We start from the raw sequence: 24,850 nt of genomic DNA on the forward strand, positions 1-24,850 counted from the left end.
ATAATAAATCCTTGTGGCCAAATGCTTTAAACTTGCTTAAAATGTTTACAGAGGCCTAAAAACCCAAGCAGTTGGAAAACTTTCACTTTATTATGGTTAAACTAAAACAAATCCAAAATTCTCAGTCAATCTCTCAATATTCTGAACTGCTGTACATGGTCAACTACAATCCTAATTCTACATTGCACGTCCTGAAATTCACACATTGCGATATTGATGCTAAATCGTTATATTGTGCAGCCCTAATATCAAGTCTTTGTCTTTCATTGTCTGTACTTAAAATATCTAATATTTATCACACATGAAACCTTTCAATAGTGCTGTGATATTGCTGTTTATTTTTATTATATTGATCACAAAAGCATTAAGTCTAAAAAGGTTATCAAATACCGTCCTTAGATAATTTTTTGTTAATTTTCTACCTCTTTAGCCTATTTTAATTGTCAATTTTGCTACGTTTGATTCCCTAAAAGTCTTGTGTGCTTTAAAGGGTTAATTAAACAAAAGAAAAAAGAAATAATCTTCATTTAAAAGCTCTTTTTAATATCATAAAATGAAAGAAAGCCACACAACTTTGGAAGAAAATTAGAATGCCATTGACACAATGTTCATTTTTGCATGAGCTAACTCTTTTGCTTGACTGTTCTTGAAGTTCCTACATCTGTTTTGTCCTTATCTTAAAACAGAGAAGTAGCAGAAAACTTTCCCTGACAGTGTCAGTCTATTCCCCTGCATGCCTGCATGTCTCACTCAGATAAGATGTTGCTTAGCTAGGGTGCCACCAAGCTCTGCCCACGTCTCACTTCTAAGCAACTAGCAAATGATTCTTCCTTCCTTTCTCTGCCACCTCCTCATCTACAGCTCCTAAGCGACCGTCACTACACATTCTGTTTATTTGGAAGAATCCAGAGAGACTCAATGGTGATTTCCTTCAGGACTCTGTAATACTGTCATCTGTTCTGTTGCTTTTGGCTGTAAGTGTTGCTTTTTTAGCCAATACTTTTGCAGTGATACTCTTTCATGCAGGAGTTTTTTGATTTACCGGATTTTTTGAGTGAGCTAACAAGATTATTTTATCTTAGTCTTCGTTGCGATCAGATTTTTCCTCCAATAAAGTTCTGATAGTGTCAGATTTCAAACACTTTCTGGCAGTGAGACAACAGCTGCAGCGAGCGTCAATCCAAGAACCTATAGGAGCTCCGAATTTGATGATGCAATTCAAGCGACAATTTAAACGACCGTGTAGAAATTTCAAAACATTTTTTCCTGGTTTTAATATTGAGGCACGCCCCGTGCAAAAAAGTCTTTTAATTGTCTTTTTAATTTATAATTGACACCTTTTAGTAACTTGGTTTTAGTCTTCTTTGTCTTGGTCGTCATCTTGAGTTGTCCCTATGGTCTTCGACACCATCTTGGTCTTAGTCATTATCTTTGTCTGCGCTGTCCTTATGGTCGTCAGCATCTGCTTTGTCTCGGTCTTCTTCATCAGCATCTTGGTCTTAGTTGTTATCTTTGGCCTTATCGTCATCATCGGCTCTTTAGTGTTTGTAGTCATCTGCTTTGTCTTGGTCTTCTTCGACTTCATCTTGGTCTTAGTCGTTATCTTCTTTGTCTGCTCTTTCTTGGTTTGTCATTTTTGTCCTTATGGTCGTCGTCATATGCTTTGTCTTTGTCTGCTTAGTTGTCATCTTTGTCCTTATGGTCATCGTCAGCTTCTTGGTCTTTGTCATCATCTTTTGAGCACAGTGTGAGCTGCCCTTTAGTAACTTAGTTTTAGTCTTCATCGTCATGTTCTTTGTCCTTATGGTCGTCATCATCTGCTTGCTCTCAGTCTTGTTCAACTCCATCTTCTTTATCTGCTCTCTCTTGGGCTCATCTTTGTCCTTATGGTCATCGTCGGATTTTTGGTCTTTGCCGTCATCTTAATGTGCTCGGTCATTCTCGTCTTCAATGCCATCTTCGTCTTAGTTTTCATCTGCTTTGTCTTGGGTTTCAACTTCGGTTTGGTTGTTATCTTGGTCTCATGTTGGTCTTGGCCTACTTCGTCTTTGACTTCTTTATCTTAGTATTCTTGGACTTGGCCTAGTCATTTTTGTCTGCTTTGTCTCCGTCTTCTTCGACGTCAGTTTGGTCTTAGTCGTCAACTTTGTTCTTGGTCTCCATCGTCGGCACCTTGGTCTTCATCTTTATTTTGATCATGGTCAACTACTAGATCTTCGTTGTGGTCTTCATCGTCAGCTTGCTCTTGGTCTTCATCATCTGCTAGATCTTTGTCTTGGTCTTCTTCATTTTGCTCTTGGGCATCTGCTTGAACTTCGTCTTGGTTTTCTTTGTGATCTTGCTCTTGGTCTTCATCTTGATCGTGGTCATCTGCTTGTTCTTCGTCTTGGTCGGGATAGAACCCGGGTCTCTGGTGTGAAAGGCTAGTCATCTACCGCTGAGCCACTGGAAGGTGGTAAACCTGTGTTTACACAGTTATGCAAGGTAAAAACAGTCTTCCCATAAGCAACAGCAAAGTACAATTTCAGAGATGTTTGCTAACATAAGTTAATAACTTTTTAAGTTTTTTTTAAATTAACACTAGCAGTAGCAGTAAGAAGGTACAATACACATTATTGAGCTGAAGCTTGATTACAAAATTAAATTGCAAATCAAATCAAAATCACAATATCTGTCAAAAAAATTGCAATTAGATATTTTTCCCAAATCGCACAGCGATTATATTTTTCGTCAAAACCAGCGGCAGTGAGAGTACAACATCACAAGAAGATGAAGCAACGGCTGGTAAGTTAACTTTAGGCTGGTTAGGAGCAGTGCAAAGCAATGATGTCTGCAAACCACCGTTTACCGTTTATGGCCCCATAAAGTTACCAATCATGAGCTCAACACACTAGAATGGGCAGGTGGATTGTCATTGACTGAATATAAGAATTTGAATTAGAAGAAGAAGAATTAGAATAATTATGAATATTACACCTGCTCAATCAAAATCTGATGATTCACTACATTAACTAATCTGACATAACTTGATCTGAAACCTAATAAGGGTAGTAAAAGAAAGTATTAAAAAGTAATAGTCTGGTCGAAAGAATCTAGCAGATAACAGTGCCAGCATAACAGCGCCATTGTGGTCCAGTGGTCAGCAAGTTGCATTATGATGCCGCCGACCCGAGTTCGAACCTCACCTGGGTAATTATTTTTTTCATTTTTAGTGTTTACATTAACAGAATCGTGAGAAAATTGTGATCTTGATTTTAAGCAAAAAAAAATGTGATTCACATTTTTGCCAGAATCGTGCAGCCCTATACCAGACATTGTAAAGCTCATTCCTAGCCACTAGACTGTCCTGACAGGGTATTCGCGTGTCATCGAGTGTCAGAATGTTGTGGGACTGCTATACAGGAGTTATTATTATGGATTAGAGATAGCAAAAGTTAGCGGTTCTTATTTTAGCATTTTTTTTTAAAAGCATGACGGTAAAACACATGTTCATCTTTATTGTCTTTGTTGTCATCTTCGTCCTTATGGTCGTCATCTTGTTTGTCTTGGTCTCCGACACTATCTTTGTCTTCGTCATCATCTTCTTTTTCCTTATGGACTGAATATAAGAATTCGAATATTTAATATTAATGAATATTACACCTGCTCAATAAAAATCTGATGATTCACTTCATTAATTAACCTGACATAACTTGATCAGAAATATAAAAAGGGTAGAATAAGATTAAACCATCAATAGAAAGCAATACTGTGGTTGAGTCTTGCAGATAACAGTGCTAGCCTAACAGCGATGTTGTGGTCCAGTGGTCAGCAAGTTGCGTTATGAAGCCGGCGGCCCGAGTTCGAACCTCACCTGAATAATGTTTTTTTTTTTTTTTTCAATTTTAGTGTTAAAACATATAACACTCTTTGGGTCACGATTAATCAAAAAAAGTTCATGATCTCGACTCGACCCTTTATGATCTTAATTCAGCTTTTCTATGATTCAGCCAATTATATTTTCAAGGTCAGGAGAGAGGCAAGGCAGTCGCACCAGTCTTCACAGCAACATTGACACCTTCAATTGTCGTTAAAAATGTCAGGGAAATTTCAGAACAGTGTTTTTCTTTTTGGTTTTAGTATTGAGACACGCCCTGTGCAAAATTGCCACTACAGATTTCCTACGTTTGTTCTGAGGAATTATTTTAGACTGCTGGATAGTTAAAGTGGGATGGATGATTTCAAACTCCGGGGTAAGATAACAGTGTCAGCACAACAGCGCCGTTGTGGTCCAGTGGTCAGCAAGTTGGGTTATGATGCCGCCGACCCGAGTTTGAACCTCACCTGAGAATTTTTATTTTTTTTTTATTTTAGTGTTAAACATATAACACTCTTTGGCTCACGATTAATTGAAAAAAGTTCATGATCTCAACTCGACCCTTTATGACCTTAATTCAGCTTATTTTATTAAAAAATTTTTGCATAGTATGAGCCGCCCTTAAGTAATTTGGTATTATTCTTCATCGACATCTTCTTTGTCCTTATGGTTGTCGTTATCTGCTTTGTCTTGGTCTTCTTTGACTCCATCTTGGTCTTCATCTTCTTTGTCTGCTCTGTTTTGGTCTTCATGTTTGTCCTTATGGTCGTTTTCTGTCTTGGTCTTCGTTGTCAACATCATCTGCTTTGTCTAGGTCGTCTTTGGTTCCATCTTGGTCTTAGTCTTCATCTTTGTCCTCATGGTCGTTAGAGTTGCACGATTCTGGCTAAAATGAGAATCGTGATATTTTTGCTTAAAAGAAAGATCAGGATTTTCTCACGATTCTGTAGATGTAAAATAAAGGTATATGGTAAAAACAAACGTATGGCAAAACATCAATAATAATAATATGTGTTGGTCTACTGGTTTCTATAAATAATTGTATTCTACTTATAATAATGCTGATGATGAATTATTATGTTTGAGATATATGCTTGCAATCTGTCATATTAGACAATTTTATTCACTGGTAAAATCAGACATTTGCCATTATCAGATTATATTCAACAATATATAGGCTAGAGTAGTTTTACTGACACTGTAAACATTTATTTTCAAGCTCAACTCTGTTCGCTATGAAACAAAAAACATATCAAATGCTTGTCGTAATCATAACTCCAAAATGCGATATTATCATTTAAATGAGAGCACACTTTTAGTTTCATTTTGACTGCTAAGTGCTTGTTCATACTTCGGGCGCGGCTCCCAAACGATCAATCTGTGCCACAAACTGAATATTATTTACAACTGCACCCGTTACTCGCAACATATGCAGGTTCTGTTCACTAAAGTGGACGCGCGCACGTCTATCATTAAGTAGAGCATGCGCGCGCCCTCTCTGTGATAACAGCTCACGGTCAGCAGCTCACGTCACGTGTGATTTCCCAGCCGCGAATACAGCATTATATGAAGACAGAAATGACATTTTTAGGTGAATTATACCTTATAGTATGTGATTCTTTTAACATCATTTGGAGGTGTCCATTTCACTGAGCAATGTATGTGAAACAATGAAAAGACTCGTGCGGCTGCCTTTTCCTCTCTCCTGAACTTGAAAATATGATTGACAGAATCGTAGAAATGCTGGATTAAGATCGTGTAGTGGTCGAATCGAGATCGCGACCTTTTAACGATTAATTGTGCAGCTCTAATGGTGGCATCATCTGCTTTGTCTCGGTCTTCTTCGATGGCATCTTGGTCTTAGTCGTCATCTTTGTCCTCTTTGACTCCATCTTGGTCTTAGTCATCATTTTTGTCTGCTCTGTCTTGGTCTACATCTTTGTTATCTGCTTTGTCTCTGTCTTCTTTGATTTCATGGTCTTTGGTGACATGTTTGTCCTCGGTCTTCTTCATCAACTTCTTTGTCCTTATAGTTATTGTCAGCTTCTTGCTCTTTGTTGTCATCTTCATCTTCTTGGTCGTCAGCTGCTTTGTCTTGGTTTTCTTCGTCCTTATGGTCATTGACATCTTTGGCTTGGTTGTCTTTTTGATCTTAGTCTACATGGTCTTTGACTCTTGGTGTCATCTGCTGTGTCTTGGTTTTCTTCATCTTTATGGTCATTGACATTTTGGCTTGGTCTTTGACTACTTCATCTTAGTATTTTGGCCATCATCTGTTTTGTCTTCGTCTTTTTGGTCTTTATGTTCTGCACTGTCGTGTTTCTCTTGGTCTTTATATTGATCTTTGTCGTTATCTCGGATGTGGTTGTCTGCTTGATCTTCATTTTGGTGTTCTTCGTTATCTTGCTCTTGGTCTTCATTTTTATCTTGATCTTTGTCTTGATCTTCTTCTTTATCTTCATCTTCATCTTGATCGTGGTCATCTGCTTGATGTTCATCTTGGTCTTCTTTGTTGTCATCTTTTGGTCACTATGGCGCCCTCCATGCAGCAGCCATGAAAAAGGATTATAGATAGCGAAATCGTAATCACAAATGCGGTTATGAATTTATTAAAAATTATAATTATAATAATTATAAGCTTGTTTGTTGTGAAAATTTGTAATAATGATAAAAAAAACTAAACTAATTTGTGAATGTCCTTACTTCTGGGTGCAGCTATGCTATTTTGGCTGGTGTATTCTGGGAAATTTTCTTACCCCTTGGTTTCGAGTGTCATCCTGAAAAATCCCTGTTTGAAGGGGTATCTACCTTTTCCCCCAAGCCAGGGGTGGCCAACCCTGTTCCTGGAGAGCCACCTTCCTGCAGATTTTAGTTGCAACCCATATCAAACACACCTGCCTGTAATTATCATGTGGTGTTCAGGTCCTAATTAATTGGTTCAGGTGTGTTTGATATGGGTTGAACCTGACATCTGCAGAAAGGTGGCTCTCCAGGAACAGGGTTGGCCACCCCTGCCCTAAGCCCTACGCCTTCATGCAAAAGAGAATTGGGACAAGGAGGGTTAGGGGAAAGGGCTAAGGGGTAGAATTGGGATTGAGCCTTAATATGAGGTTTTTGTCATATCGCCTAGCTCTAATGGGATTTGAAATTATTATAATTTATTCATTTTTAGACCAAGTGCTACTTTATTATGCTAACTCTGATGGTTATGTGCTGAAAAGATAGACAGTTCTGGAAATTCATTCATTCATTCATTCATTCATTCATTCATTCATTCATTCATTCATTCATTTTCTTTCGGCTTAGTCTATTTATTTATTATGGGTTGCCACAGCGGAATGAACTACCAACTTATCCATATGTTTTACACAGCGGATGCCCTTCAAGCCACAACCCATTACTAGAAAACACCAATACACAAGATGACACATTCACACACACGGTGTGACGGTATCAGAATTTCACGGTACGACAATATCTCTGTATGAATGACACGGTACGGTATTTATTGAATAATTTACAGGAAAAGCAAAACTAATGAAATGACAAAAAAAAAGTGCCAAAAGTGTTTATTTACCTTAGCACTGAACATATCAATGACATACAAATTAGCCATCTATCTGTAAGTTTCGAAACAGGAACTTCAATTTATCCGTTTTAATAACAAAAAACTATTCAACCATAAAAAAAAAAATAAAATAAAGTTTTAATTTAGTATTGTTGAAAACTCATCACATTCAACATTTAATCACTCACGCACTTAGAGATGGGTTTAAGGGAAATTATCATATAACTATAATCTGGTAAAAGCTGGGATCTCTGGGCATTTACAATGTCCCCTGCAACAGAAAAAAAACCCCTCTCATTTGGGACTGAGGTTTCTGGGACAGAGAGATATGATTTAGCCAAGGTTGACAGCAGTAGGTAACGCTGTGCATTGTCTTTTCACCACTTGATAGGACAAGCCATGAGTGAGATAGAGGTCTCTTTGCGGTACAAGTCAATGTCTGCATCAATCTAACAAGTGTGCTGTGTTCTGCTGTCCCCGTGACTGTTTTTAGCCGTATTCCCCGACTTATTTCACCACAGTCTGGCAGTGCCTGCATACTGTTTTTTTCTTTGTCTGTCACCTTTTCTCCTTTTTCGTATCTTTTTAAAAAGAAACCGAAATGCTTTCACACATCCGATTTAAAACCCGCTTTAGGTTCGACCATTTCCAGCTCTTTTTTTCCCCGGTACTAGCAACACACTCCATTTCCGCATTACTGGATCTGTAGTGACAACAGACCGCAAAGGATGATGACCACACCTAGACAGATGGGAAGTGTAGTTCCCGCTACGTCCCGTTCGCTTCATTCGCCTAAGCAAACTTTACTCAGAAACATAGTTTTATTGAGTCTTTGGACTGTGGAGGAAACCGGAGCACACAGAAGAAACCCGCGCCAACACGAGGAGAACATGCAAACTGTTTGTTTGTTTTATTGTGGGCTTTCTGCTTAGTTTGGTTGCACAATTCTGATTAGGCACAACAAATGTTTGCTGACTCTGAGTGGCGTAAAGTATATAATACACAAATTTCTTATAGCAGCCTCTTGCGATTTAGCTTATCGTATTTCAAATTGCAATTGATTTTGATTAATCGCACAGCCCTAGGCCACAGTGCCTCACTGAGCTACTTTGTCGCCTTTCTGGAAATTAATATTTGCAATATAAATAAAAAGACTCTGATATGACCCCTTTAAATAGCCAGACTGCTATTTTAGCTTCATGACAGATTTGTGAAACATTCCTTTGGATCTGCGGTAATCTTAAGTATCATTTAATATGGACTTCAGAAGCATCTTATCTCAAAGAAGAGTGTATTTATTTTCTTGGCTCGAACCTTTATCCTTCGCGGCATGGGAAACGCTCCTGTTTTGACCTCTTATGAGTCACTGTACTTTTCACCTTTGCTTTGTTTTCATGAGCGCTGTTGGGATAGTAGTATTGAGCCAGTCTTCCTTTTAAGATCAGTTTTCCATTACTTTTGCCGTTGTCCTCTTGCTGACTCTACGGAGCAAGCTTTTATTTCACCCGTCACCTATAGTTTGTGAAATCGCTGTTGGATTATAATGTAATTCAGTATGTGTCTATTTTCCTTTTAATGAAAGTCCATTGAACTTCTTAGCATCAGCCTGAGAGTTTTGGGTTACAGGCCTATTGAAGACCATTTTGTATTCCATTCACACTTGGAGTCCACCCTTTTCCTTTGCTGGGCTGGCGCAAGCTGCTGATTTCAGGCCAGTTTTGCATGTTTTTGCTCCCCTTACAATGTTTGAGGTTAGTTTTTGAACCATGGAGGTTGTTCATCAACCAGTGCAACAGTTGAAATCTATCCTTGGTCTCTTGGCGTAGTTGAAGGTGGCGAGAGATCACAGATGTTGGAGGAACTTGCATGCTAAAGTGGAAGGGTTTCAGACTGCAGATGTTTGGTCAAGAAGATATTTATTGCTGTTATATCTCCATGTTAGTTTCAAGAGGTTAATATCGTTTATAGACGATTTTCTGCATATGTTTTGCTCTTTGTTTGCAGAAGATGAGCTGTCAAACCAGTACTGTTGGTTCTGATGAACTCCTGGTTTTCTGTTTGAAGTAGTTAGGTACACATTGCACTTTGTCGAATAAAGGTGTTAGTCATTGGTAGGTCATGATGCATTCTTGTTGTGTTCGAATTACTGTAATTATTATATGTAATTACAAGATGGGATATCTGAGATCAGCAACATTTTGCTGGTTACATCCTCTGTGGCAGCTACTTTTACTTTAGTTGCTCCATCATTGGGAAAGCGTGCTTTAGTCTACATTTTTGAGAAACCACAGAAATTTAATTCAATATATGCTTGATTACAGTGTCTTTCTAAAATTGGGCTTATGAGGAGCATGACACCAACAACATTTTTGTCTATTTACGCTAAGGATATTTATAGGGATATATTATCAGTAAATACAGATTATTTACAGAATACAGAAGGATTATTTACATACTTTTATGTTCACAACACCACATGGTGTCTGTGATTTGTAATCGAATAAGTTTTCGTCTTTTATACATTTAGTCATTTATCAGACGCCATTGTCCAAAGCCACTTACAATTGAAACAATTCTATATATCTACATTAGGGTTGTCACGATAACAGAATCCATTCCAACCTTTACTGAAATTTTAAAAACGTGAATTTCCCTCGAACATTTAAGGACTGTTGAGTGTGTTCTTAAAAAGCGCTGATTTGCCATTGTGTTCATGTGCTCAACAGAAATTACTGTGATTGGCCGTGAAGGTCATCGGTTCACCGAACTCAGTGCTTATTAATGAGTGTAACCACAGATAGGCATGAGCTGGTATTCGATTCTGACGGTATGATAACCTTGGATGTAAATACCACGGTTTCACGGCATCACGGTATTGACATTACTGCTCTAATATATTCTCTTTTTAAATGTCTGGGTAAGAAAAAAAACTTGTTTTTTCCCCTTTGTACACAATATATTAAAATTTAGGAAACATTTAAAATATTTTGGAACCGTAAACATGCCTCATTGAAGTCAAATCATTGACTTCTGCTGTCTTCATTTGTTTCAAAATCACTTTTTTTTTAAAATTTAAAACGGCATCTTTGGATATCCTTTCTGCTGGAGATACTGTTGTCCTAAAAACAAAAACAAAAATCTTACCCATACCTTAGGTACGATATAGCAGAAAATTTTGACTGTTTAAAGCCTTGACTTTTCCAAACCGTGGTATACCTTGAACACTTATCGTCCCATGCCTATACCACAGATACAGGGACACTGGCTATAAGCTGACATATAAGCAATCCACGGATGAGTATCCCTGCAAATGTGGTTACATGCAGATTTCAGTACAGATTGGTATCGAATTGCAGTATCGTGACAATCCTAATTTCCATATAGACAACTTTTTTAGTGTGGTCAGTTAGCTCAGTAGCTCACCTTGTACAGCGTTGTACTTGTGTTCAGTGAAGCACGGTTCCACAAAAGAGTAAAATAATGATGAAAGCTCTTTGTTTTTGAAAATTGGTTGGGTTTAGGTCAGTGGTTTGCTAGGTGATCTGACAAGCAGAGCCTTCAAATTGGCATATATACAAGAAGGATGTGTATGTAAAACATATCAAACGGCACATTAAGAAACACAATTCAAATTCGCAGCATTTTCAAGTGAATTTGCCATCTGAAACTTGCAACAATATTTTTGGGGCAATGCATTTTATGGTAAAAATGCAGGCTGAGACACGAATACTTCCAATGAGGCTGGGCTGAACGCAATATCCAAATTCAATCTTAATAGGAACACCACAATAGAAAAATGTTACTTATATCTCTGAAAATGTGGATACATGTACATGTAATGGACGTGAAAAGATTATACAAATTAATTCCAAATATCCCCAATCAAAAAAATAAAGTTGTTTTGACAAGCTATCAAACTGTATTGCAAATGACATTAATTAGTCAGTAAAAATCTGTGTTTTTACCAAGTTTTAGAATTTTAGGTAATTTTTAGTTAATTTTGATGAAGACAAGAATCATAATTATTTTTTATATATTTTTTTACTTTTTTATGATTATAAACTTTGAAGCTTTATTACTATTATCTTCAAGTCTTTGGCTTTGTCTTATAAATATAGTTATGCATATAAAAACATTTTTGTTGCATTAAATAAAGCCAGATAACTTCAGTATGGATGGGTTCACTGTTTTGACCCTGTCGTTGGTATGGTTGTTCTCATATCAGGGAACAGCTGTTTGTCATTGATTAACTTGGGTAAAGCCTGGGTTCTGGCAGGTCTGGGTCAGCGACGTTCATGGCCTTGTATCTTTGCTGTCTGGAGTCTTGTTTACCCTCTGAGTCTGGGTTAACCCCACCCACTGCGCGTGGGATTAGATCAGCATGCCGTATTCACAGGATTACACTCCTGTTGTCTGTCTCTGAGACCAGGCCACTGTGCACAGTCACGTACAGTAACAACTGCCTCTGTTTGCTCAGATGACTTGTGCTATGATGACACATGCTCATTTCCTCAGCTAGCTTCAGTATGAAAAGCCTGCCTTGTTGTGTAATTCATATTTGTTATAAAGTACATAACTTTTTTGAGTCCTGAACAGAGACATTAAATTGCTGAATAAAAATAAAAATAAAATATTCAGTACTGTGAAAATTCACTGTTTTACTACTGTTGCTGATAACTCTAAATGTAGAAATCTAACATTACAATTTGTACAACCCATATATTTATTTTTGGTCTCATTTTTTAAATAAATGATTTATTCATTCACTCTTAAAACTTTGTTTCATTGCTAGATGGATTATTTTTGAAGGATTATTCAGTGGCATATTCTTTATGGCTTGTTGTCACCATCTATTGGTTAAATAATGTAACTGCTGCCTGCAACTTTCATTTTGGAGCATCAAGTTTAATGCATATGACAGTGATTTTAATCTTTAGCATAAACATCAGTGATTTTATCTAAAAACTAAACTGTTATCCCAGTATTTTTGTGACTGTTTGTAACTTCATAACCAAAAAGTCTAAAGGCTGAATCTCTTTCTTGATTTTTGCGTTTTTCAAACACAGATTTGTATGAGGATTATTAAACATATGCAAATCACCATCATTTATAATTTGTTGTGTGGGTGTTGAGATCCCGATCTTTTATGATTAATCGTGCAGCTTACACTGAATGCATTGATGCAGGCTTTGAATGCGGAAAAACGTCTCGCAAACGAAAAGCGTCCCGGTGTGTAGGAGCCTTCAGACTGATTTATTTATCTTTTTTTTTCAGATACTATGATATGGTTCTCTGAAAAAAGTGTTGCATGCAGAACTGTTGCAAACAATTCATTTGTGTTGAATTTAAACAAACAAATAAAGTTTAATAATGTTCAACTTAATTTGTTTAAATTCAACACAAATAAATTGTTTACAACCAACCTAACGTAAAAAAGTTGAGTAAGTCTAAGGAATCATCTCTGAATATTTTTTTTTTCAGTGTACTGAACTTTTGGCATGTTAAAATAACTACTGCAACACTATTTTCATCATCTTTAAATCATCATTAAGCCTAAAAGCACACGGCAGCATGAAGCAGTGGGAAACTAATATTCACTGCTGCCTTTGTCTTGAAATTTATTGTTCAATTTGTGGTTGCGGGTCACAGCCATCCAAACAATCTGGAATTCCAACAATCTGAACAAGTTTAGCAGCAATTTCTGCTCAATTACTGTAGTAATGAGTTTGTGGCTAAAAGTAAAATGTTATGCAAAATGAAGTATTGCCGTCTGTTGTTGGCTGCAGTCTCCGTATGGATCAGCTTTAGCTTTTGCTTTTTCACAGTAGAGAGTTAATTAGAATAAGACGCTTAAAGTATTTGTAGAGGCTAAAACATAAGTAAACCTTTAGTTGGAAATGACTTGCACAAAGTTATCTATAAATCCTGCTGTTTTGATTGTTGGAGTAATTCTGTTTGCCAATGCCTGTTATCAACTACTCCTTTCTATTTATGGAAAGCCATGCAAATATGCATGTGTCCAGATAAATCCATGAAGCCAAACCTTTAAATGAAGGCTAAGGCTACATAAGGGCATGTGTGACATCATTATTCTCTGTGGTTTCATGAAAAGGATAAATAGAATTGAATTACTTCCAAAACAACTTACTACCGATACAAAGTTTTTATTGTTTTTCCTCTTGGTCAACTTTCTCAGTACGATTCAATATGAACTCGATGTCATGCAGCTTCAATAGTTGAATGTCTTTAGTCTCAAATATCACATGATTGAATAAAACTGGTGATAACTGTTAATTTAAAAGATCTGAGGAGTTTTTTTTTTTTTTTCATTTAAGATGTCCTACAAACCTTAAATGTATAATACTTAGACTAAATGCTGTAATTTACTTCATGGAAATAAGTTTAGTGACTCAAACATAACTGGGTCAAAATGTAGATCTAATTTCTCAGAATATAATCACAATAAACAAACACATTTTCAGTGATTTCTCAGAAAGAAACTTTTTTTTTTGTTTATTTGCTCATTTATAGTGATTATTTTTGTGGGGACAGTATGTGGCATATTTTTATAATAAAGTGCTTTTCTCTGTTTTGGGACAGTCTGTGTTTGGGAGCTTGTGTTTAGATTGTGTTTGTGAGCCATATCTTTAATTTTTTTTACTGGTTTGGAAAGTGGTAAACTATCAAAAGCTAATAGATGATGAAATGCAAAGACACGTTTACACCATGATCTGTGGGAAACGTATAGACGGTGATTGTTTAAAGAAACATTTCAACCAAAGTTCTGTCATGACATTCCGAATGCATTCCAACATAATTTTAGCAGATTTATGATTATTTTTTATTTAAGTTCTCAGATTTTTATTGGTAACTTAATTTCTCAGAAATTTTTTTTTTGGGTGCAAAAACTCATGACTTTTTTAAGCGTTAGAGTCATTTTCACATTAGACTATATGGAATCGGGTGAGATAATTGCTAATGTGTTTAAAACAATCAGTGTTTGATTACATTAGTGGACACATTCAGATTTTTTGTGACTTTAAATGATTTTGCATTCTTTTCTCAAAATTTGCATTGACTTTATTCACATTTCTTGTGGTGTTTTGCTGTGAATATATTCACAAATTTACACCTTTTATTAATTCTTTTTTGACTTTGTTTACATCTTAACTCTATTATATCTACTTCATTATATTTGATATGTGTGTAAATTATCCAAATAAGCACGTATTAATATTGCTTCAACAATAGAATTAGAAGAATCATGCTAAAATATATTTAAAATATGATGCATTTATTTATTCAATCAATGAAACAGTCATGGAATATCAGGGAATTTTTGCTTGTCATTTAAATATTTACTTATTTTTCATTTATAAAAATTGTATATATTTTTATTTTATTTATTTATTTTTTCTTCTGTACCATATATTTGTTTAGCATGTTATTTTGTGTTCTAATATGTTTTGCCGGGTTGGGCTATTTTCACTGACATTTTATTCCTTCCAAATAAACAACAAACAATCAAATGCAGTCACTAGGTTATTAAAATGCTTTTTAGTGCTGAACAACCCATCCCATTTTGCACAAGATTTCATGATTTTTGCAACATAAAATAACAAATTTTGCCTAATTTTGAAGGTAATTTATTTATTTATTTTTTAATCTGTGACTATTTATGGCATTTCTTGGGTTGTTGTTGTTGTTGTTGTTGTTTTGTTATAAAAATATACATAAAATTATTCAACCTTAATGACTGAATAAATGTTGTTCAAGATCAAGATCCAAAAATTGAAAAGCATAAATAAATTGGAAAATATAAATCATGAAATGCTTAAATCTCTGTCATGGAAATTCAGCTTTTTGGTAACTGAAAGCTGGCTAAGAGCGGAGTTACGAACAACAACATCTTTAAAGTACATTTTAAAAGCTTTATTTAAGGAACTTTACTTAGGAATTGAACATCTCTCTAAAGACATATTATGGTGATATTTCAATGTAACCAAATGTTTGTAAATGCATAATAAATCATCCATACATGTAGTAGAAGGGAATGGAAGGAAGTTATAGAACCTTGAATTACTTACTATTATTTTGATGTTGTACTATATAGAAAGTCAAATAAATAACTTGACTTTCAAGGAGGGGTGGGGGTCATTATTTGGATGCAACCGCTTTTGTAATCGGTAACATTTTTTTATAAGAAGCTGTCATTAAATACACATGTTTGGTCAGTAAACTTAATGTCACATTTACATTCACTTATGTCACATGTAACTAGTTACTTCCCAACACAGCAGTTAAATAACCCCTGAAACTTATGATCATTCACAAACATCTTAAAAAAATTCCATTTTTAAATCGAGTTATAGTTCATAACTTTTATGTTGTCAAATTTAATTTAAACTCTTAAACATTCCAAGTGCAGATGATACTTGAAGCATTAAGCAAACTATCATACAAACTCGCTAAGGTGTGGCTGATGGTGTTCAGACAGTAATTATGGGTGATATATTAAGACCAGTGTTCTTGTAGCTGCTTTTTAAGGATTGGCTACTTTTTAGATAATGAGATTCACTACTGTCGCCATTCCATTAAAAGAAGAAAAGCAAAGCCGGCTAATTCCAGGTGCATAATAGCCTAGTAGTTTGCCTCACCCACATCACTTTGCTTTGTTTACCTGCCCACATGCGGCTCTGTTGACTCAGCGGCCTCCATCATTGTGTGTGTGTGTGTGTGTGTGTGTGTGTGTGTGTGTGTTATGATGTAATGCTCCTTTACTGAAGTTTCCATTGCTACCGCTCTCCGTCTTACCTGATTGTCTGGAGGGAAGCACACACACAGCGGCAGGAGGAGACATAACAGCTGTTTTATATATGACATGGCGGTGCAGCCCAATGTTTTATGTGGTGATAAAACAAGCCCCTTCAATCCCAGGAGAGTTGAAAATCATAGACAAACAAAGGGTAAAGTGACCTGAGGATAAATGTAGGGTGTCTTTCTGTAAGATAAATTAATGGGAGATATTATGATCTGTCATCCAGTACAAGGAGGCTGCAATTTGATTTATCTCAATAAAGTTCACAGAGATGAGTTTAATGTCTCAGCCTTGGGTTGCTAGTCTGTTTTTTTACTTGATCTTGGTCTATCATGTGAACATGATTTCATGTGGTCTGGTGAATTCCCAATAATCGGCAGCAGTGCAATTGTACTGTTCAATTATATGGCCCAAAGTATAAAAATCCCTGATATCATTCAGCTGGATTTAGATAGAGATTGTTTATTTGTATAGTGTGGCTGTGGTCAAATGTTACTCCCCTTGAATTGTGTTTGACTTCATATATCAACAGTCATAATCACTAAATAGTTGGCCATATAGTGTTTTTTAAATGATTTTTTTTTTATTAAGTAGTTAATTTTTAAATAATTGGCCAATTACTGAGCCTACTTTGCTGATTTGATGACACATTTAAGGAAATCATGTAGTGCAAATTATGCATTATTCTATAAAACATGAAAATGTCACAAAAATGAGGGTGAAAAAGCTTTATGAGTCACTAACAGCTTTATGTAAATAATAAAATATTAAAAAAAAATACATTAGTCATTAATAGCGCTACAGTATATCGTTTTAGCATCAATAGCTATGTTTCCATCCACCTATTTTTATGCACATTTTGTATATGCGCATAAAAACGGTTGATGAAAATGCCAAGATGCTAGGGATGGGAAGATTAACCGATATGTATCGATACGCGGTCATGTGCGTGCACAATGCGAGTGCATCGGTTGAGCAGCAGAGGATGAATGAAATTTTGGAAGCAAATCGAGATGCATCGGTTTTTGCGAGATGCATCGATTTTTCCGAGATACAGCTTATATTTTTAATATAGAATGTATTTTTTATTTATTAACAAGTGTTGTCAACCTGTTTTTGGCGCATAATTTAATCGACCTACATTAAGTAAGCCTTAGCAACGGATTTGCGGATGTGTACACTTATACTACAACTCAGTGTATCAGGTGTGCGGATGAAGCTAGTGGAGCGCCCTCAGAAAGTGCGAGAAGCAAAACAAACATTTTATTCCCCACTGAGTTTTAAATCTAAAGTATGGCAACATTATGGATTTAAGGATGGACGACTTGACAGGACAGATGCAATTTGCAAAATGTGCCGCGCATCTGTAAAATACGCGGGCAGTATGACTAATCTGAAATCTCACTTGAAGCGGCGCCACGGTGTTGTTGTGAAAGCATCTTACAGTGTTTCTGCATCCCCGGCTTTCGCACTGCTTCAACCAGCTCCAAAAGTGGTGAGAAAAGCATTGCAAGTTTTTTTTCCATGCGCAACAGTTCTGCTCGCTCTACGCCAATAACGAATGCTATTGCATTGTTCATCTGCAAAGATATTCAGCCTAGTGTCACGGAGAACAAAGGTTTTAAACACCTCCTCCTGTTAATTTTTATTTAATAATAATAATAATAATATTAATAATAATAATGATAAAAATAATTGGGTGTCACGGTGGCACAGTGGGTAGTTTGACCACCTCACAGCAAGAAGATTGCTGGTTTGTTATATTTTTATAAGCCTGTTGTTTACAGTGACAGTGATGTTTCAAAGCAGCATAACACTGCTAGTTCACAACCTTAAGTTTTGAATAATCAGTGGCAAAATATATCTTTGTAAAACTTGTTTTCAAAGTTGAAAAGTTAAATCACAATTCTTGTTGTGCAATGCTAAATTTATTTATGTTGAAAGAGTGCAAATATATACATATTTTTTTAATATAGATTGCACTTATACATTCTGTTTATCTTGAAAATACTTAAATAATATGTGCTTTATGTTCTAAAATGGCCCTCTACTGTAAACTGACACTCTGGCTCTGAGAGAAGAACCAGTTTGTAAAAAAAGTCTTGGTTTTGCTTGGTTTATAAATAATCAAACTCATTCAATGGCACAGCATCCTCTTTCACATCATCTCATAAACTTGATCTAATTAGTTAGTGCTGAAATATCGCATCGTATCGTGATATGGGTGTGAATCGTATCGTGTTGCATCGCAATATGTCACAAATGTATCGCTAATATATCGGATCGTATTCTTTGTATCGAGATGCGTATCGGATCGGCATTATAGCTTAGATGCCCAACCCTACAAGATGCACATTGATTTTGAAAATGAGTAGGATAAACTTTTTTATTTGGCAAGAAAAGATGCGTATATATTACGATGGAAACACTTTTTCTGAACAAATTCCAGCATGTGCTTAAAAAAAAAAAGTCGTGATTTTGTTATAAGAGATCATGTGATGATAAAAATGTGTGTGAATGGACAAACTAGCAGACCAAGCACATTTAAAACATCTGAAATGTTTTTTTGTTGTTTTGTTTTCTTGCTTTTACTGTTGATATTTGGCGGCAGTTAATCAGAAAGTGATTATTGCATGCTGTTTGTGTTGCTCTGCAGTAACACTTTAGAAACACTAGCTGGCAGTAGGCTTTCATGTTCCTCTTTGTCGAGTTTCTTCTCGGGTGATTTGATTTTTCTGAATGCTACCAGGGCTCAACAATAAGGACTGCCCGGTGGCCCGGGGCCAGCGTGCGAGGAGCTCTGGACAGTAGACAGAATTTTTACTGGCCTGATTCGTAGTGCCTTGTCACAAGAGTTCAATTTGTCTGCGACTATTTGTCAATTGCATATAAATACAGTCTTAGAATCGAGAAACAGTTTGTGCTTTTAAGCCTTTAAATGCTGCCTTCTCAGTGATGTCGTAAACACCATGTTGTTTTTCGGTTCCTTCGATCTGATTGGATGTTGTGAGCATGTCGTTTTTTTTGTAACCTGTTAAAAACCAGTACAGCGAAATGAATTTATGAGGCTAAAAGAATGTCTTGGAAGCAGACATTTACGTGGGTACAATGCGAAGATATGCTCATTATACATTTTTTAACATTTTAAAAATATAAAAATTCTAGATTCAAAACACATTTTTTAAAACAATATTAAAAACGTAGCTAAGAAAGATCTATTAACTTAACTTTTTTTTGGTGGGGCCAGTGAAAATATTTGCAGGGCAAGTAAAAATCTGAACTGCTGGCCCAATCGGGCCAGTAGAAAAAATCCTTAGCGTTGAACCCTGGCTACCATAATGTTCAAGCAGCTTAAACTCCTAGCTAAAATAGCTAAAACTCTCAGACGGGAACCGGCGGACATGCAACAGTTTTAATTCTAAGGCAAACACAAAACAAAATTTTCCATCTGGAGCTTATTCACAGGACTTGACACTTGAAAACACTTGCTCCAATGAGCTTGTGGCTATCACTACCACTCTTCACAGCTATCAAGCCAACCAATCACAGAGCTTGCGCTACATGTTGCTGAGACGCGTAGTTACATTTTACGAGAGGTGCACACCAGGGTCTGCGTCAGCCTCAGCGAGGGATATGGGACTGCACATCAGCCTTAAATGGTCACGAAACACCAAAACACATTTTTTGAGCTGTTGACAGTCGTATATGTGTCCCACACTGCTAAAAACACTATTAGGACACCTATATTTCACTAAAAAGTGTAAATTGGTTGTTTTTGTGTTATTTCAAGCAAATTCGTACTTCCGGTTTGAAACGAATTTTTGAAGCTGCGTCACGGTCATGACATAATAGCGTTGTATTCCAGCGTGCAGACTGGGCGTCTGTGCCAGAGTGTGTCTTATTACGTCTATTGCATTAATGCATGAGTAAGGCTTGGTTCAAACCAATCAGCGCACTCTATTGTGCAACTTCATTAATATTCATTACTGTCACAGTGTTTAGACGACAGAGACGCCACGTTGTGTTGGCAAAACAAGCGTGTAGTGTTGCTTTTATAGTTTGCTGCAGTTAAGTTTTGTTTTCATTTTCTCTCTGTGAGAGCGCAGCTGGCGTCACGTGTGGATTAACAGTGTACGCGACGTGCGACAACAATAACTTACGTGTCTAAGGAGGATTATTGTTTACCTGAGAGCTGTTCTGGATTGGCTTGTAGTCTTCTCTTAATAAAGATGCGGCTCTAGTTGCTGGTGATTGTCCTGTCTTTACAGATTTGGTAAGTGAGCGACCAGTGCTCTTTGTTTATTTAGTTCATATTTTATTCGTATCAAACAAACTATTGCACCGAGTGTAAACAAGTTAGCACTAACAGTTACAACCAAACTTTAACCTCATGTTGGAGTTTGTGACCGGAATAACACACGCGGCTTTCTGACACTACCTGCCGTGTACATCTAAGTTTCTGGGAAATGCTGAGTTTTTTATCTCTCATTCGCCGTGCGGTATCAAACATTGCATGAAAAATACACGCTTAGAGCAGATCCTCGAATCAAATATCACGTTTGTCGGGAGGGACATGAATGAATTCCCTGATTGAAAGAGCCAAACTGCAGTTGAAGTCCACCATTTGATAATTTGGCAAATAATTCGACTACAGATGTCCATGTAAACACAGTCACATTGTCCGCTGTGATTGTGTGTTTTGACTCTGAAACTCAGCGCGCCCAAATAGACACTCCCACACCAAGCCTCTTTTCTTCCTCCGACACTCCCCCCTAAACAGAGCTGGACACGCCCACTTTTCTGACTTTTTCCAAAGTAGAGGTGTGAAAACACCCTGCTGAAACGAGGGGGTTTCATGGCCCTTTAATAATATTGACCCTAAAATAAAAAAAAAAACATAAAAAAATAAATAATAATAATAAAATGTATTCCAGGCATAAAAAACAAATAGAACTTTCTCCAGAAAAAAAAAATATTATAGAAAACACTGTGAAAAATCTCTTGCTCTCTTTAAACATCATTTAGGGAAATATTTGAAGAAAAAGCCTGTTTTTAATCCCCCCGTTATCATGACTTGTATAGTGACATGATATGAGATTTGTCATATCATCCAGCCATATTTGATAATAAAATAGACACAACGGACTGAAATAGAGATGCAGATTCAGTATTATTAATATTTCCTTTTATGTGACAGTCTGGAGTTATTTGTCATCAGTGGGAGTCCTCAGAGTATAGCGTCTTTCCTCTTTAAGCTAAAACACTCACAGGCCTCCTTTTTACCTCTTCATACAGGAAACATCCTGGAAATATATGAGCTCCCTACAGGAAGAGTGTAGAGAGAGCCTTTGTACAGTCCATTCAGACACGTAATACAGTCTATTTTTAGCCCAGCGTCTGACACGATCTCTCCATAAAGTTAAAAAATGCATGCTCCTAGTGCACGTGTGTGTTTTCTAAAGCGTGCTGAGAATTTCCTCTAGTTCTTCAGTCACAGGCGAGTGAATGCAGGTTGTATATTTTTATCAGACTGGTTATTTATTCATGTCTTCTTGCTGTTCTGTTGAATGGATTGGCACAGATTGCGGTTTATTGTTTCCGTATGTCTCTAATGCTGTTTATCAGCATGTCTGTAATGATTGTCTTCTGTTTCTCTCATGTCATACAAAGTTCAGTGTGTATTCATAGCTGCTGTATCACTAACACCACATTGCTGAGTGACAAGGGCCAGATTGCTGCGTCTGAAATCTAATATATCTGTAGTGACAGGTCAGAAATGTGCAGCGTTTCCTGTGCGAAAGAGGTGCTGGTTTTAGGTCTGTGTTCAATTATAGCAGGCCCTGGGTTGGAAGCGTTCAGGCATGCTGGGAGTTCGTATTATGTTATGCTGGAGCTTTAACGTGTATTGGGCATTGCAGAGTTATGTAAGATTGCTCTTTACATCTTCCCATGAGTCAGTGCTGCTGTGACGAACAACAGATTATGCTTGCAGTACATTGCAGTTGAATGTTTAGTGCTGGTTTGTTGTTGTGATTTAATGTTTCAATCAGGAGCGTTGTGATGGAAGATATATGACCAGAATTATTCTGTCATGGTAACTATATATAATCATATATAACAATGGTTCTGGAATTCTACATTTATTTAAACTGATTTCAGGGGTTTTAGAATTGTGAATTGTGTGGCTAATTTGATTTGATTTATTTATTTCGAACTGAAAATCATACACTTAAAACAATTCATCAAACAGGATACATTTTATCATGATCAACAGAATATTAGCTTGTATTTATATACACTTAAAATAGCAATTTAGCCAGTTCGAAGCTTATTAATAATATAATTATATTAGTTTAAATCATAGTTTGTAGTTGCAAATTCATTTTTTAGTTACCATTCCTAATTATGGTTAATTTCAATCATCTATTTATTTTATTTAATTTTTTTTTACATTTATTATTTGATTTATTTTATTAAATTAATTAATAAATTGTTTAATTATTATTATTTTATTAAAATTTATTATTGTTTAATTTTTATTATTATTTATTTATTATACTTTTTTAAAAGTGTATTTTTCCAGATTTTTTAATTGACTTCCATTAATTATTTATTAGTACTTAAAAATAGCAATAAATTCTATTTTTTTGGTTGTTTATTAATTTATTATTTTTTTTAATTATTTAATTTATTTTATTATTATTTAACTTTTATTAATTTTTATGTTTTGTTTAAATTGTATTATTCCAAATATTATAAATGGCATCAATTAATTATTTGTTAGTACATAAAAAATAACTGCAATAAAATGTATTATTTATTTATTTGTTTATTTTTATTAATTAATAAAAAAATTATATTATTTTATTATTAATTTCTTTTTTTATGCTTTGTTTAAAATTGTATTTTGAGCAGATATTATGTCTGACTTCCATGATGAATTATTTATTGGTACATTCAAAAAAACCAATAAATTCTATTTAATATGTATTTGTTTTTTTTAATTCATGTATTTAAAAAAATTATTTAATTAATTAATTTTATTATTATTTTAATAAAATTTAAGGGTTTGTTTTTAAATTATATTTATTCAAATATTATAAATGACAGCAATTAATTATTTATTGGTACATAAAAAACTGCAGCAAAATATTAAAAAACTGCAATAAAATATATTTTATTTGTTTGTTTATTTATTTTTAAATAATTAATTAATTTATTTATTTATTCAAATTAGTATCATTTTACTATTAATTTATTTTTTATGCTTTGTTTAAAATTGTATTTTGTTTAGATATTATAACTGACTTCAGTTAGTTATTTATTGGTAAATTTATTTATTTTTATGATTTATTTAATTTGTTTTATTATTATTTTAATTTTTATTTAATTTTTTATAGTTTGTTTTAAATTGTATTTATCCAAATATTATAAATGGCCTCAATATTCATTTTTTTTACATAAAAAAACTTTAATAAATTATTTATTTATTAAATGTTTTATTCTATCATACAAGATTAAAAGTACGCTAATTACTTTTTGGTATTAACACTTTTTGAAAATTCTTCTTCAGAGACTGCAAAAATGTGTTCATTAGAAGTTCTTCCATATTAGATGTGTGCTAAAAAATGCAGCAGTGCCCCACTGGACCCCATGTTTCACAATACTTGGATAGCTGTAGTTTCACGCACATGTTGTTTATGCTTCCTGTCATCTTATGACTCGTCCTGCAAGCAATCCACAGAACTCCACAAAAAGCTCACTGGATGCCTTCATCATTTTGTTTTCATAATTCTCAAAATCATACACATCTTTTACTTTTTTTTTTTTTTTTTACCTTTTTTTAAAATCTTTTTTTTTTCCACAAATTAGGCCTAATTCTCCATTGTCATTACAGAACATGTGAACTCCAATTTTACAGATAGTTATGCCTGCTGTGCATGCACTGCAGTGTATTGCGAATGGAGTAATGCTTCTATATATAAATCCAGCTTCTTTCCAGTGTTCTTGAGGAGTCACTCTGCTCAGTTGTTACTATACTCGAGGGCTTTAAACAGGTTATTCTACACTGATATGTAAAGCAGCTGTGTTCACATGATCTTTAGCATTGCCGCTGAGGTGCTCTGATATGTATATATACACGTGTCAAGTTTCTTTCAGAGAGTGACCGAGTTAAAGCCACACGAGGACAACCAGAACTAAATTCTATATTGGTCTATTAAGGGTCAATAGGAAACTGCCTTTCTTTTTGAAAGGCAAGACACTGAATAGGGTAAAAAATAAATTGTTGGTATTAGTGATGTCCAAAAATATTGAGATATTGATAAATATTAGCACTGAAATATTTCAAATGATGCAATCTTGCTTTTAGTCAGTATAAATATTAGTATCAACAGGGAGATTAGTAATAATAAAAATGAACACTTTTGTCAGATGAGATTGTGCTAATTTAGAATTTTAGAAATACTTATAGAAATAAATACTTCGAAAAATGCTGTAATTTGCATACATTTCTTGCATAAATGTGAATGTCAGATTTGGTTAAATTTTACATATTGGAGTTGACTGTTTTTAAAGAGAGGGCTTTTTTAAATTACCCCATAACTCT

General features: G+C 35.2%; 1 protein-coding gene across 50 annotated transcripts in view; it reads left to right on the forward strand.

Moving 5' to 3' along the window:
* The window catches only part of mical3a (microtubule associated monooxygenase, calponin and LIM domain containing 3a), a 153,664-nt gene that overhangs the window by 19,106 nt on the left and 109,708 nt on the right, over nucleotides 1–24,850 (forward strand). The window contains exon 1 of one of the 50 annotated variants that reach the window (XM_087291781.1): nucleotides 802–974. The exons of the other annotated variants lie outside the window; for them this stretch is intronic. The gene's annotated coding sequence lies outside the window, so the exon portion shown is untranslated. Of the gene's footprint in view, nucleotides 1–801; nucleotides 975–24,850 lie in introns of those variants that run through there. 50 annotated transcript variants of the gene reach the window in all.

Source organism: Danio rerio, chromosome 18 (assembly GCF_052040795.2).
Source record: "Danio rerio strain M-AB ecotype USA chromosome 18, GRCz13ab, whole genome shotgun sequence".
In the NCBI taxonomy this organism is placed as follows: domain Eukaryota; kingdom Metazoa; phylum Chordata; class Actinopteri; order Cypriniformes; family Danionidae; genus Danio; species Danio rerio.